Source organism: Melopsittacus undulatus, chromosome 12 (genome assembly GCF_012275295.1).
Source record: "Melopsittacus undulatus isolate bMelUnd1 chromosome 12, bMelUnd1.mat.Z, whole genome shotgun sequence".
In the NCBI taxonomy this organism is placed as follows: Eukaryota; Metazoa; Chordata; class Aves; order Psittaciformes; family Psittaculidae; genus Melopsittacus; species Melopsittacus undulatus.
Window position 1 is genome coordinate 5,707,362 of NC_047538.1, and position 16,940 is coordinate 5,724,301.

Below are 16,940 nucleotides of genomic sequence, written 5' to 3' on the forward strand. Positions count from 1 at the left end.
GAAACTAGATGGCAGATTCTGCAACCTCTCCCATGATGTATTTGATCTGTGGCTGCTGAAGTTCTAACAAAGGAAAGAGAAAATGATACTCCATTTCTAATTAAAGAAGTAATTTTCCTTTGCAAATAGACTTTTTATCTCAGCTGCAGTGTTAAGGATCAATGGGTTGTCACATGTATGTCTTTTTAATAAATGCCAGCAGAGATGACATTAAAGTGATAGACTGATCACTGTAATCAATGCAATTCAAAATTGCTTTATGTCTTAAATGAACTTAGTTCCTTTCTGTGATTCTCCTACAGTTAACATTGTCTGAGCAATGAAGTACAAGGTTACATCTTAGTTTGAAGTAAAACGTGATGATGATATGGAATTAATTTTTTTATAGTTGCAGGTATTGCAGTTTAACTCCTGCTTTTATGGGATTGAAAGGCCCTGTTGTAGATTCTTGTTGCAATTCAAACAATAAGAGCAACAAATTAATTTAAGGTAGAACAAAATGATGTAAAGCTTCCCCTTTCTTCCTCCCTGTACTCCTCCCTTCTGCAAAGAGTGGCCAAGGCTTACAGGGATTTTTATTTGCTTAATTGTCTTATGTTCAGCCATGAATATTGACACCACAAAGCACAGAAATTACTCAACTCCAAGCAATCAGAATTGGTCTTCACACATGAAAATGTGTGCAGTGCCTGTACATTTAATGCCAAGTACAGGCTTAGCCATATCATTTAAAATGATACTGATATGTCTTGGTCTCCTGTAAACTTCTTCCCTGGCTTTTGACAAGGTGATGCCTCAAAAAAAGACAGGCAGCCCTGCTGTTGATGCAGGAGGGCAAACATAATCATAGAATCATAGAATAGTTAGTATTGGAAAGGACCTCAAGATCATCTAGTTCCAACCCCCCTGCCATGGGCAGGGACACCTCACACTAAACCATATCACCCAAGGCTTCATCCAACCTGGCCTTGAACACTGCCAGGGATGGAGCATTCACAACGAGAACAGTCTGATTTTGAACTAAAGGAATCTTTCCATGCCGTTATTCTCACAGTCTAATCTGTGTCTTTAGAAGCTATTTATGTGGCATACTTCAGAACTCTCATTCTGGATTTATTTTTTCAGCTCCCTGGGGGTTTTGTAAAAACTCTCAGGATCCATGTAAACCTTTTCATTTCTCTTCAAGTTGGCAGAGTGACAGCCTTTAGTTGTGCTGAGTGCTAAATTATTTATCTTCCTCTTTCCTCCTAGCCCTGACTTCTGAATCTTTAACTTGACTCTTGGGACATGTGGGGTTTTGGGGGGATTTGGGCTTGGGTTTTTTTCCCTTTTAAAGTGAAGCCATTTTTATCTTTTGTCTTTAGTGTTTTACCATTAAAATCTACATGTAAAATTGGAATGTGTAACTATATTTAAGATGCAGTGTCTGATTTTTTGTAATTGTAATTCAACAATGTAAGGAGGTGATATCAGCCGTTATCTGTTTCCTTGTGGATGATTCTTATCATCTGCCTTCAGGAGTGGATCTCAAATTGATTTCTTTTTTTCTTACATGCCACTGCTATATTATATCATGTGTTATAGAATAGTCTTGAGGCTTTCTCAAGATCTTTTAATTGCCAAGCTTTTTTCAATGCTGATGTTGAAATGCTGCTAAAATAAGTTAAGCACTTAATCTCCTTTAAATCCAGCATCCTACAATGTAGTGTCACTTATCAAGCTCTTTTTGATAGGACATAAGCACACAATTAAATACCTTCCTAATAATCATGTTGTTGTGTGCTTTAAGTTACGTATGTCTTAATGATTTTCAAGTAGGAAAAAAGGGATTACTGGGTGGAAGAGCTAACCCTTCTCATTTTCATTGCTCATTAGTAGTGAGAAGGGTTTATTTTTACCAGATACAAGGATGACTATTTAAATGCTAGTTTTTTCCAACATGATTTACACTTTCTTATGTGCAAAGAGTTTCATACCCTAAAATATTAACATGTGTGCTACAAAATGTAAATAATATGTCCACTATTTTAATATCAGTGGCTTTGTAGTCTACAGTATTACATGGCTGACACTTAGTTAAACACTTCCTTGTTTATAATTCTCAAAGTATAGCTTTTTTATCTCACAGATATACCTAATCTTTTAAAGTTGCTACAACGATCAGTAATATTTGCCTTATTTTGGCAAAGGAGACAATATGATTTCAGGATGCTGAATATTTTTGAAAATCAATTTTGAGGATCTGAAGCTTTTATATTGTTTTGAAAGTGGCTGAGTCGTTCCCATTAAAGTGAACAGTACAGAATGTTTTACAAGAGGAAGAGTCTTGATCTGTCTTATGAACTAATAACAACAAGTTCTCATCAACATATAAATAACCGTCATTGTTAGTTTTAACAATATGTTTATTCTGATCTTTAGATCTCGCATGACATCCAAAGAATGCAAGCTACAAAAGGATCAGCACCTCAAGGAATTCTAAGGCATTGCAAGGTAAAGATCTTTTTTTTCCCCTTGCCTGTATTATCATATTCATTAACTAAAGAGCTGTAGAAGCTGGTTTATAGCATAACTCCAGGACTGAACGTATTGATCATGAAGACTATGTCAACTGTTGAATTACTTCTAGGATTAGTAAAGAAATCCAGTAAAATTTTCCTGGAACTTTTTCTTTCAAGGCATTTATCTTTAGTGTCTTGATTGGGTCTAATACGTGATATATCTGACAATTTTGGGTGCTACTTTTAATTAGGATTCTGTTATTTCTGATATTCTCTAAAGCCAGTATATTTATCTTGTCCATGATTATAAATAAGACTGTGGGAGTCTTCAGTCTTCTGCTGTTGCAACACCAAAAAGCAAAGCCGCATATGGAAGGAAGCTTTCATTGGATTTTACTTTGAAAATAAGTGGCAATAGCATGAGAAAGTGTGAAAAATGCTTGTTCTTAAGGCCACAGTATGAGAAGCAGTGCATGTGCTGTCCACTGGGTCCAGCTCATCAGTTCATATCAGATAATGTCAGTGAATTATACTAGGGAGTTTGCACCTATTTGTTTAAGTCACAAAATTGGCCATTACCATTCAAGAGGAAATATGATCATCTCCAGACTAAAGGGAAAAGATTAAAAACACCAAACTTTTATTCCCGTAAGATGGCTGATGCATACTTGTTTCCTGTGCTGTGGGGAGTTATCTTTGTCATTTCAAAACCTTGGGTGTTTGTGTTTCTTTAAAACACGACTGACAAAGCCAGAGGCTGGTGTTACTGCAGGAGTCATGCTTCCTCGACATTTTTGTTGATGAGAGCTTGAAGCATCCCATGTATACAGCATAAGAGTAATGGAATGGGAAAACAGCTTTATTTGTGGTTGTCAAAATGCACATTCTTGACAGTAACCTTTTTTGGAACCTGTTTCCAAGGGGTATGATGAATTTCTCTATGATTTGGTGTCTATAAGCCCTGATCCTAACTTTTCCTTTCTAGCTTAAAGCTATGATTCTGGATAATTGTGAATTTAAAATATGCAGAGTGTGTTCAAAATGCATCTTGAATATTCTGGTTTTGCTTCCTCCATTCCAAGTTGGTGACAAGGTAGATTTCCTTATCTTGTTTTACTGGGCTGTTCCAATTGCTATGCATGATACTTGCTATAATACTTCTGTTTCATTTTTACTCACATTAGTATTAAACAGTAACTTTCTATTCTATTTTTGAAGTTGGTGACCTCTGAAGGATTTGGAACTCTGAAAGTTTCATTGGTGGAAAAATATCTGATATCATATTCTGGAAAGCCTATGGCTCATTAACTTGTATCTATTAATGGCTGCAAAATTCATAAACCTTTACATAATAATTTTCTTTAACTGTAGTACTATTAATTTTTATGATAATTTTAGAGTTATTTATGATCATCAAAAGAGGCTGTTGGAAAAAGAGATAATGGCACAGAGCTTTCAATTTGTAGATCCTCTATGCTTAACAGTAATTGTTGCAGGCTGTAGTAAAGATTAAGGAGGTTACAAGCTTTGACTTTATAAGGTGAAAGTAATACTTTGAAGGGAAAGTTGTCTTATTAATAGCCATTGGAACTGATTACTCAAAGAGCTGTAATAATTCATTCATGAATTCCATTCAGTTTCACCTCTTTAAGGGTTGAAAACATTTCTGTTTAATCTGAGGGATCCCAGTTTCTTTTTATGTCTGCTTACCAGTTATAGGAGCTTTTACACTCTGAAAGATACCCACAAAGGAAGGAACACACACATGTGCAAACAAAACCCCAGCACCTCTGTAATTAGTTCAGATTGAAAAGTTAAATTACAGTGTTATCTTTGAAAAACACTGGATACAAAACAATCTGCACTTCTGTTTATCTCTCTGAATATACCAAATATATGTGAGTTCAAGAGCTGTGCTGTACGTGGTGTACCGATACTTAACAAGGCCGTTGTCTGGTTGATGTGACACACCACAACTAGAGCAAAGATAGTATTTTTTTCATTATAGATTTCTTTTCACTTCCCCATGTCAGTTCACATCACTGAATCACTAGGCCTTATCTTAAATGTCCATTCTTGAAGCAAACAGAAAAATTCAAAGGAAAAGCAGATAAAGCTCCTTAAATCCAACTCATTCTCCCTCAAGAGCTTCTTAAGGTAGAAATCAGCTTTGGAGATGCAGATGTGGCAGTGCAAGCCATGCCTGCAGCATTCCATAACTTGTAATATCTTGACTATTTTACCTTCAGAATGCATCTGATTTCATCATCATCTTTGCTCCTTCATTGGTGATGAGCTTTATTTCCTTCACATTTTCTTACAATGCAGTCATTTTGTTTGCATAGTATTAGGAGTTACAAGCAGCAATAGCATTTGGGAGAATCTCAGACCTTCTATTCCTTAAAGTTATGGCCACGATTTCACACCAGGATTCACCAGCTCACTGTTCACTTGGTGGTCTTCTGAAAATTACTAACAATTACAGTGCCAAGGTTTGGATTTTGTTTTAACATAAAGCTTTGGTGGTTTGCTTAAGGTAATGTCCCAAGAGTCCCTGGTGAGAAGCAATTGAAAGCTCTTAGTCTTGTTATGAAGAGAAAATTTTACATTTCAGTTTCTGGATTTCCAGCTGAAATGGCCAATACTTACAAAGAGCAAGTCTCTCCTTAGCATGGTTGAGTGACTCAGTGTGAAACAGGAGAAAGAACTCAGTGTTGCTAGTGAAGATATGTAGGAGACACAGCTACATCCAGCTTTAAAATATCCTTTAGAGCAGCATAAAGCAAACAGTCAATGTGTCTTTTAGCTTCAATATACATTTTAAAATGTAAAACTAAGTATTGGTTTTATTCCTCCTCCTTCTTTTAGCTAGTCATAATTGAATACAAAGTTGGAGCTTGGGAGGTTATACAGCAAATAGTCTGTGATCTTTAAAAATTAATGTCCTTCCTATTTTATAGTGATTTTATAGGACTGCAGAATGTGGGATGGAGCCCAAAGCCTCTTTCCATGTACACGCCCCAGTGGTGGCAAACAACAGTCCCCAGCTGTGAGAGAATCATTTATTCTGATCTTGTAAAACAGTTATGGGCTGTGGTGATCCAGAAATCATAGATCTATTAGCTGCATTTTTATACTTCTAAAAGAAAGTTTATTGCATTGTCTAGTGTGTTTGATGCAAATTCTCCAGACAACAATTGCTGTGTGTACTGTAGGGCACATTTGTAGTTTATTAAAAGGTATTGAGCCAAATCCTGATGTCAATGAAATCTGTTAAATCTTCCCAGATTTATTTTTTAAATAGGTAATATAAAACATCTGCTTTCTAAGTAGTCTTTCTCATGTCAGTAATTCTGTTTGTGTAGACACAGGTGAAATCTCCACTATGCAGTCCTCAAGGAGTTAGTGTACTTTAGAGACAGCTTAAATGACCTTTCATCTCACTGGTTTTCCTTTTTGTTCTTGTTGTCCACTCAGAATTCTGTATTTTTGTATATAGTTATGGTATTTTAAATGGGATCTTCATTCTTCATTTGAGTCTTTAAATGCTACAGTATTACAGTGTTTTACTGTTTTACTGTTTCTTCCACTGTTTTTACTAACATAAATTGGACTCTTAATATGAAGAGTGCTCTTCAGTGTACTCAAATGTAACTGTTCCCATTGTAGCTGACCAACACTCCTTACAGAAGACTTTTCAAAGATTTTGAAGAGAATTGGTAATTTCAGTGTGCACACTTTGAACAGATACTTAGTGATAAAAAAATATCTATACATTCAATATTGACTGAATATTGAGGTGGGCATAAGGAATTCTGGTGTCAATGGGCGTGCTTCCTCAATTGATTAAACTGCCCAATAGAAACCACCACTCTTTCTTTTCTGTCCCTTTTCTGCTAATATGAAGAACATCAAAATAAGTGACAAATGTGAAACGGAGAAAGACAATAAATAATGTTCCATAGTGATCAATGATGACTATGTGGTTGGAAACTGGGAAACAAATTGTTCCTGGAGCATGATTTGATGCTGGTTAGTGCTGTTCTGTAAGGCAGTGCTTTCTGTCTGGGGTTGCCATGGTAAGGTAAGGTACACGGTTTGTTATGAGTGTATGAAGTAATTACATCATTGGCCAAAAGCAGAAGTGAAGATCCTGCTCTGGTCATGCTTATAGTGAGTTTTGATCATTGTCACAAAGGCTTTCATGATGATTTACATGATAAAGTACATAGGCATGAAGACAGCCATATTGGTGTGTTTCTTTGAGGGGAGGTATCTACCACATCTGTAGTCTGTAAGTACTTATGATCTTAAATAATTCCCTAAATACACAATCTTTTCTCCATTACATCACCTTTAATTCAGAAGTAACTTTGTTGTCTGGCTGTCATTTAGTATCATAGAGCATGGTCCAGAATTGTAGGAGGCAAGTTAAGGCAACTGGAGCTTTGTGTGATCCCTGGGGACCTTGGTGAAGAAAAGGGTGAGATAATTAGCAGCTACATCACAAAAGCCTTGCTGAGGCTGGAGCAGCACGGATCTAATGGTTCTGAAGCATTCACCAGCACTCATGTTCTAGCTGGGTGAAATTTTCTAGGACATTTCTCAATCTGATACACCATGCTGAAAATCTACAGCAATACCCATCACACAAGTTAGTCCTTTGGCTAGTGGGACCCAAGTCAACCTTCTGTCTACTTTAATTCTGTGGCTATCAATGGCAGTTCCCTTTCTAACACAGGTGGAAGGAATTCATAGGCATTACAAATTTAAGAGCTTCACAAACTTGAGCCATCATTCTTCTGCAACAGTTATTACCCTGGCCCACATCCCCTTTTTCCATCATGCAGAAAGAGTGTATCATGTAGAACAGGCTGTAGCTGAAGGCTGTCTGTTTTAGAAGGAGATTTATGTACTACTTCTAATATTAAGCCAGGGAATGAGAAGCTTTGGGAAATGTTACAGCTGTGATACTAGTATTTTGAGAAGCGCAATGAAAGCTTTATCCGTAACACTTCAAATATTGCCATTGTTAATAGATTCTGAGGGAAAGCTGGATGCAGAGAGAAAACATTCCTTGGGTGTGCAGCAGTAGAGATGTGATGTCTGTCTGGTTTTCATTCCTCGCAGACAGGACGAGCAGTTGCTGAAGCAGTTGCTTTAAAAACTGAGTTACCAGTCAGCCTATCTGGAATATGTTTTTCAAAAGTTTGGAGTATTTCCATTAGTATGCAAGTACCAAGAAATAGATCATAAAAGCCAGTTGGCCTCACAACCTTTGAATCTAATACTAGTTAATTGTATCAAGTTTCAGTTATTTTAATGTTTTCTATGTAAGGGGTCAGAGTTCCAGCAAACATGTTTCTGGAGCTGTTGGCAGCTAAAAGAGAAAGGCTGCTTTATGGCTCTTTCATAACTGTTCTGATTCCCATAGCCAAGAAAGCACCATTAGGGTTTTATTATTTTTAATTTTGAAAACGCTTTAGAAAATACAGTGCCCAAGGACACCTGCAGGAGGAGAGTTCTGAAATGGGGAAACGAATTCTGCTTCGCACGAGACGTTTTCTTTTATATGCTAAAGAAAACACAAGATTTGAAAACCTTTATTTGTGGCTTTGTAGCAATATTAAGTGATATTTGCTGCTATTAAGTTTAGCAGCAGTGCTAAACTTAATAAGGCATCTTTCTGCTTAATATCATCTGGTCACATCTTCAGTGTGCTTTTAAACCAAGACCAGTCTTTCTTGTCATTGCATCTTCATTCCCATTTACAGTGTTTAAAAAGTATTATTAAACTAAATTGGATACACCCCCTCAATTCCTAGTGCATATGTGATGTTTTTCACTTAAATATTTGATGTACTCCATGGGCAGGGTCAGTAACTTCAGGAGGGACTGCAGATGTAGCTGTCAACTCCCCTGGTCTCACATCAGGATGGAATTACGCAACCACAGAAATCAGAGATGGAATAAACCTATTAGGTCATCCTATCCATCCCTTCTGCCAGTTCGTAATGACTCCCTGCAGTTTGTTCTTCAGTGAGTTGTTGAGCTTAGTTCTGGGCAGTTCTTCTGAAAGGACTGCAAAGCCTTTCCTATGACTCTCAGTATCCTCCACTTGTCTGTTTTCAGTCTTAAATGACAGGGGCCAATTGCATCCACATCACTCCTGTGATGCAAAAATTAATAACAATAAATGCAATTGGCATTGTTGGATAAATTATTTGGTTTCAGCACCATTGTATTATTGTTAACCCTGGCCACACTATTGGATTGAAGTTTCATCTCTTTGTGCCTCAGCTTGCAATATGTGAGCACTGTCAGGACAAAATGAGAGGCAGGTTACCTTTCTCAGTCAGACTCTGTGAAGGTATGGGAAACATTGACATTCCTGGATAGATGGTGCTAAAGAACAGCAGTGAGAACCTTTGTAAAGACTACTTCATAACTTAGCTGAACTGGAGTTGAACGTTTCATCTCCTCGTTCCACTCCGCTGCTGAAGTGCCAAAGAAAGACTTTGTAATCTCTCCTAATCAGCTGTGTGAGTTTTGCTGCTCCCCAGACTGCCAAGTGATAAATGCCTGTTATGCACATGCTCCCTGGTATCTCTTTGCATTAAGCAACTCGTTTGCGTTTTCGTATTGTGTTGACCATGCATTGATCAGAGAGTATAGAATTGCACAGTCCCTCCCATGCAGTGGAAGGGAAAGCAAGAGGCCAGCAAAAGACCCCGGTTCAAACAGCTTGACATTGTTAAAGCAGCTTTACAATACTTGACAGGTCTCCCTACAGATATATAGGGCACTGTGCTCAAGCAGGAACTGATAACATTTTGTAGAGCTTGGTTCCAGTGTAGCAATTGCATATTAGTAACAAGCAGACGGTGTGAGAAGACTCAACTGGAGCAGATTTCTGCAAGACATGGAGGAGTTGGGTTTTGTGACTTGGAGAAAACAGCCCCATGAGTTCCCTTGTTCCAATCTGTAGCCATATGTTAATTTTCACATATGCTGGGAGTAGGGCAGAAATGCCTCCTCCATAGGGTATGCTAATTTCCTTCCTAAGGATCTTCTGTGAATGTAGGACTCATCTGTCAGAATATTTCAGAAAGGAAAAAACTATAGCTTATGCTTTGGGAGGCAATGGACACAAACTGACATACTTTTTTCTTATGTTTGAGTAGAATTCCCTATATTATTACCATGTCACTGAACAGTTTGCCCAGAGAGCTTCCTTGTGAAGTCTCAGCCCTTGGAGATGCTGTCGGTATCTCCAAGGACAAGGCTCTGAGCAACCTCCCCAGTTTGATGCTGCTCTGAGTGGGGAGGCTGGACTAGAACCCCAGGGGCTCTTTCCAACTGTAGTGTTCCTATGACTTTGTCATTAACAGAAAGGCCCCAGATATTGAAAAGCTATGAAAAACACAGATTTTTCTCTTGGGAAGGGACAGAATTATCTAGATTGTGAACTGATAAATAAGTAGGTGAGATTTTGCCCCAGGAGCTTACTTAGTTTCTGGTTGGGCTTAATATCAGTGCAGTCTGCAACAGGAAGCAGGTTTTTCCCATAATGAACATTTTTCCAGTAGGAAGAAAGTAAGACAAGTCTTAATCTTAGGAACACATGCAGATTTTTATGACCTTTCCTTTGTTTTCCCTAAATATCTAATTTAAATAGCATTGTTCTCAGAGGTAGTGAAGTACAAATGTGATGAATGGAAGAACTCCAAATGAGCACTGGTAGTTCACCCCAGAGAACTGAGCAGCTGGTTTACTTTGGCCATTTTCCAGAGCCCACAAAGAGTTAAATCACATTACCTAACTATACAAAGAACCAAGACATCTGTCTTCACTATGACTGCAGTGTCTTCTCTTTAAGAACTTGTATTTTAACCCCATCTATGCATTCTGAGGTACCTCTGGATCTCAATTGGAAACACTGCCCTGATAAGGATGTAAAGAAGAAATTATATGGGAATTGTGAAGAAAAATAGGTGGTTCTGCTTTTTCCTACTATAATTCTGATTTTTTTCTATGTTTACCTAATAATGAAATCAGAAAGGATATAAAGAATTGATGGGGTTAAACTGGAAACACTCTAGTTACTGCCTGGAGGGGGAAGGAGAACAGAATGGTGTGAGTGCGATCCAGGGTTTGGCTGCATCCCAGCAAGAGAGGGTACAAGTCTCTGGCTGTGATGCTGCCCAGGGCAGGGTCACCTCACATGCCTTCTCTCTCTTCCACTTTCCCTTTCCCTTGATATTGCTGTCAGTTAACATCTGGAACTTTTTTTTCCTAATCAACATCACTTCCTCAGCTAGAGCAGAGCGTTTTCGTGATTGGGGAATTCCTATGGTTGAGAGCAGCCAGAAACAAGTCAGTGAGGTTTTGGCTTCACTTCCCTCCTCTTTTTTTCTTCTAGCATGTGAAGAAGTGTGTCTGAAATCTGTGTAATGCCAAGCTTACTCCAGTGAAAAAATTAAAATGCCTTAAAAGGAATACAGCAAATTCAAGGTTTTACCAGGAACCTTTGGTTATCTTTGGGGCTCTAAAAACTATTGCACCATGCAGTCACAGTAATACAGTTAGTGTCCATAGTAATTCAGATCTGAAAACATGAAGTGTGTTGTGAGCTCCACTTGTGCTTCATAACTCCCTTAGGAAAGTGCATAGAGGTGTGCAGGAATCATCCAGCACTGAAGGGGAAGGGAAACACTTGACTTCAAATACAGATGCTTGAAGCAGAGTCTGTAGACTTTGGAATTTCCATGGGAATGTAGGAAATGGAAGATGTTGATCACATTTGGAGTCGAATACTGAGCTGGAAACCCAGACTGTTCATGCTGTCACTTCTTTAATAACATCAGTGGCAGTGAATATTTTATTCTGTGCTGCACCCAGAAGGAAGCCTTTCCTCACCTCGGTTACTGTGGGTATGACATACCACAGTGAGGAAGAGCAGCCTCTATTTAATAATACTGAGTCTTGTTCAGGCTAAACACACTTTTGGTGCCTTCTCTGCAAAGTAGAAGCTGGTGTTCCCTTAGTTGTGGTTACTCAGTTGTTCTCAGAGTGCCGCATCCTGTACTGATTCTTGATAACAATCAAGATTTATTTGATTTAACAAATCCTGTTGCTAGTACCTTGAAAAAATCTATTGCTCTCCTTTTCTCCTTCACCTACAAGTGGCTGTGAGTACTACCACCCATAGTAGCAGTGGGAGTACTGGTACACTTGTTCCTGGTTCTGAGCAACTCTACTCTGTCAGAGTCTTGATAATGTTGGTACCTTGAGACTCTCTCTAAATCTTACAAATAACTTAGTAAATAACCTGCACACTTCCAAAAGGAATTCAAATTCCTCTTGCTTCAGTGATCCTTTTCCTAAAAGTGAAATGATCTTAACATTTCTTTCCAAATGCTTTTTAGACTGTTCCTCGTTGGCTTCCCTTCGTTGTGAAAAGCTGTTTCTGGTTTCTTGGACTGATTTTTCACTCACATAGTTAATCTTCTAGCTTCTGATAAGCTGCCAAATGTTTAAAATCTGCTTTGGTATTCCCTTGTAAAAGAGGTTGGATTTACCAGAGTTCATCACTGTAAGATATTTCTCAATGTTCAGTGTTTATTTTGCTGTAAGATCTTTATAGTGAACTAACGCACAAACAAAACCCCCATTTTACTGGTTACTCATTGCCAGGAATATGAACTGTCATTGCACTTCTAATGAATTCCATCGTTTCCTCTAGCACAAACATTGCTCTTCTCCCTGTAATGATTTTGTCCAGACTCAGTGGGACTCTGGTCTCCATGCTGCTGCAGATAGTGGCTGGTTTTGGAGCTTTTCAGATGTCGTTAGGCTACATGCTTTATGTAGATCATTCTGGAAGTACTTCAAGTGAGCTTGCTTCGTGCCTCAGTCAATACTCACAGTTTCCTCCCTGAAAGGGGTGGTTTGTACTCCTTTTACTGTGCTGTCGAAGTGCTCATCCATCGCAAGCAGACACAGTTTACCCGCTGTACATTAATTAGTGCCTTGCCTTTTGCTGTAGTAAATGTGGCTCTGAAACTCAGCTTTATAGATCTGTACCTACAGGACATATTTATCATCATCTGGTCTGACTTTGTGCAAAGTACAGGCTGGAGATTTATGCCTAGGTACAGAATCAATTAAGATGATATTTGAGGAATAGGAATCTGGACAGGAGGAGTAGATCCCTTCATCAGATTTCATTAAAAATTTGTCCATTTGTCATTTGGCATTTTGAAATAAGACTGATTTATAAGGAAAAAAATCTTGTTGGGGTGATAGATTTTTGGGGTGTTTTATCTGAATTGAAAGACTTTCTTGAAGCATATTCATCAGTATGGTAGGTGAATATAGAATCATAGAGTCACAGATTGGTTTGGGCTGAAGGGACCTTAAAGCTCACCCAGTTCCAACCCCTTGCCATGGGCAGGGACACCTTCCACTAGAGCAGCTTGCTCCATGCCCCATCCGACCTGGCCTTGAACACAGACAGGGATGGGGAGTTTCTCCACTTGGACATTGAGCCATTGACCACAACTCTTTTGAGTGAGACTGTCCAGTATAGACAGTATTGTGAGTGTGTTAATGCCCATGATATTTCCTGCAGGTTTCTTAACATAGGCTAAAAGATTTGACTTCCACGTCAGGAGCTGGTCATTCTCATACTATACCTGAATATTTCCCACGATCATCCCATTTCATTTCACAGTTCTTTGTGAAAAGCATTCTTTCTCTGGTCAGATGCATGGGAAAAGATACTGTTGTTGTTGGTTAATTTTTCTTCCATCATATATGAGTTTGTGCACATGGGATTTTGCTCAGCCTTCAAGTCTGCCAATGTATCCCACCTCCTGTGGTGCTGGCCATCGCTAGCACCAGCATCACACGAGAGTGTGTAATTTGCCTGGGCAGCAACTTGGCAATGCAGCACTAGAGTCCTTCTGTGTACCTACATGCTGGCATCATGAAGTTACAGTCATACTTGCAAAACACCTTTTTCACAATGGTTTAACTGGTTTTATTTCAGCCGTGGACCCAGAGTGAGGTTCGGACCCATTATTTTAAGCACTAGAAAATTGCATTATAAGAAACAGTTTTCTTGCATTTCTTCATGAGTGTAATACAAAGAACAAACTAGCTACAGACCACCATGAACCAAGGTGTCAGTGAAGCAGTATTCGCTTGGAATAATGAGTAAATATTTGCAGGGAATATAGGAGTAATGCATCTTTCTAGGTATCCTGGCTCCTTCAGGATGTATGGGAAGACTATTTCTTGCTCCTTTAAAATGAAGGCCATTACCCTCCTCAGACTGTCATGGCTATGGATATATAAACCATGCTCAGCATGTCTGATTCCTGGCATCATTTTTTACACACAACACAATCCCAACTTTGCTGAGTATTTTGTAAGCACTTAGAAAAACTGAAGAAGTATCTTCTCTGACCTTGCCATTGTCCTTGTGCTGTCAGGGTTCAGATATGGAAGAATGGGGGAAGCTTTCTTGCTCAATGCCTCTCTGATATCTTTAACCTTTCTTTATCAGGAAGACCACAGTCTCTATCATGTTTAAAATACCCCCACATTATCCTTGTACGTACCTGTGATGATGCATCCGCTGATTTTTATTAGCAACATACTCACTTAACTATTGTTTCTAATGGTTTAAAGTGGGCTAGATTGATGTCTGTTATTGAGGCCTGCAAATATTTTCTGCTCAATGCAATTCTTTATCACTTAAGAGAAGCAAGCAGTTTCAGTTGGGATTTCAAATTTCATGCACATTCAGAAGTCTGGGTTTTCAGGTTTGCATGTGAAGGTTTTTTGTATTTCCTCTCTAGAACATAGCTCTATTGGAAAGTTAAAGTTTTTAAAGTGCCTTTTTGAACTGTCTGAGACCTGATCATCAGCAATTTGGTTCTCAGATGTCGTCATCCAATGTCTAAGATTCTTTTTACCCATTAATTTGTCAAGGAGCATTTTGAAGAGGCTCAGAGCAAAAAGAAAATTGTGTGTAGGTAGAAGAAAAATTGCTCAGGATTTTCCTTGCTGTTTAAACCTGTAAGGCCTTTGAAGTTCATATGGGTGTTGTTATTCTGGATACTTACAAACACTAACCAGTATTTTTTCACTAAGTGCCTGATCAATGAGATGTGTCCATTGCCCCATCTAACAAGGAGTAAGTGCTTATTAAGGGAACCTGCAGGACCCCCCAAGGTACAGAAAAGTTTGAACTGATGCATAGGGTATTGTGTTGATTTTTCTTTTTTATGTAAATGTCAAATTCAATCCATGCCCTTTTTTATCACCAGTATGCTAAACTGCTAATGAGAAAAATAGAGCCCATGCAACAGTTTCCTCCTTTATTTATGATTTAAGAACAGCTTTATCAAATAGCCATGCCTCACAATACAGAACATCTGGTTGGCAGAAGTGCCCTGTCAGCAGACAGCAGCAATTACACCAAGGTCAAACAGCATCTCAGTTACAAGGCAGGCAAAGTGACAGAGAGGGGAGCTGCTCAGAGTTAAACGGACCTCAGGCTAAATTAATCTTTTTATTTAATGCACACAGCCCCTGTTTTGGAGTGCGTTTTTTCTTTAATTTCAATCTCAGACCGAAGGAGGTTTCACCACAAGGGAAATCAAGATTAAAGTCTGACTAACAGTGGACTACAACAGGAGATGTTGATCTGAATTAACGTTTTTGCTTTTAATTCATCTTGCCATAAACCAGCAAGCTTGAGCTATTTAAATGGATTTTGGTGGGGAGCACTGATGGGATGACAAATGAGAGTGCTTAAGCAAAAAATTACTTTCTTCCCCTGAAAACCTTTCTGTTTTCCTTTACTGTTAATACCTAATATTTGTGGAAGAACTTCCAAGCTTGTTTGGCTCTTTCTCTAACTTACTGCTCCGTGCCACAGGTCTCTGTATGTACAGTCTAACTGCCATTGTATCTGAACAGAGTTAGGTTTGACATAGCTCTTTCTTTGCCATGTCCATATCAGAAGTCACTGAGCACTTTCCACAAAGTGACTTGGGATCTCTGTGACAGAAACATGGTTTTCAAACCACAAGCTGGGATGCAAACCAATGGACACTTCTCTCTCTTTGTGGGGCGACATCATCTTATTCTGTTACTTTTTTTACATATTTATTTATTTATTTAATATCATATATGTGTCAAAGATGAGAAGACCCAGAGGGGCTTGGCACATTGATGTCCATTGCCAGATTTCATGTTCAACAAACCCAGATGGATTACTGCACAAGCTGCACACAGCACATAGGCTGGGTTGCCAGCCACCATGTCCATTGAGTTGCTGATGCAGAGTCACAGACTTTATAACTGGTAGTGACTCCGTCTTTGGGTCTTCTTCATCCAGCAAGAGAGCTGTGAAAGCTGTGGGAGCTTCTCCTCCTCTGGACTTGTAACGTGTTCTGTATTTTCAGTTAGTACCAGTGTTGGCCTAATAGTGAATATTTTGTTCATGCTGCTAATGCCCATATTCTTATAATAATTCGAGATCTCATTCATAGATACTTCAATTCAGGTTAAGACAGACTGACCTACACGTGGCTGGATCATCCAGAGGCTCTGTAATGCAAAAATTAATCAGAAGCGATACACAGAAACCCAATCTGTTTTCTAATTCTGGTGATTCCAGCATATATGGATGTAATGCAGTGACAGCTAGGAAATGTGTAGTCATGAGTTTACGATTGTTGCATGCTAGAGGAAGCCTGGTTCTCCAGTAACAGCACAAAGCATCACTCCCTGCAATACGTACATGTGTCTGCTGGTGTTCCAAGTGGCACTGGGTGGGGCCATGAGGCAAACCAAGAGCAGCTGCGGTGGTGAAACAGGGTCAATAAAAGCTTGAATTATTGTTAACATATGTACCACTGTAATAAACCCCAGTTTGATCACTTACAAGAGCAGCATATTGCTGAATAAACCCCCTCTGGATATGTCTGTATTCCAAAGCATGTCATAAGAGAAGATTAACAGTTTTGGAAAGGGATCTTTTCCTTGAGATGAAGATTTCATTTCCTTGCCTGGTACTTTTGGAAACCTTTCAGAAAGCTGAAAGCAAAATAAAAAACTCATAAGCTGGTGTGTTAAACCTGACCAGTGTCTTGTTGAGCACAGTGATCCAGCCCAAAGGATGCTGGGGTTTTGGGAAGGCCAGCTGCTCTCTGATAATTAGGCTAAAAAGAATTGCAAAGTTATTCCGAGGCTGATTTTGTTTTCTTAAGTCTTCTAAACCAAGTTTTGCTGGAAGAAAATGGTCTAAAACTGTGTTCTCAATAGAGTTGTGTTTCTGTTATACAGGATTGAAAGAATTTTGTATCTGCCTTCTGCCCCTTCATTGCAATTCCTACATAAATGTTTAGGTCTTTCTGTTTT

General features: G+C 38.8%; 1 non-coding gene across 6 annotated transcripts in view; it reads left to right on the forward strand.

Moving 5' to 3' along the window:
- The window catches only part of LOC115945580 (uncharacterized), a 125,923-nt gene that overhangs the window by 29,984 nt on the left and 78,999 nt on the right, over positions 1-16,940 (forward strand). For all 6 annotated transcript variants that reach the window (XR_004079887.2, XR_004079890.2, XR_004079886.2 and 3 more), the window contains one exon: positions 2,422-2,493. This is a non-coding gene — a transcript (uncharacterized protein). The remainder of the gene's footprint in view (positions 1-2,421; positions 2,494-16,940) is intronic.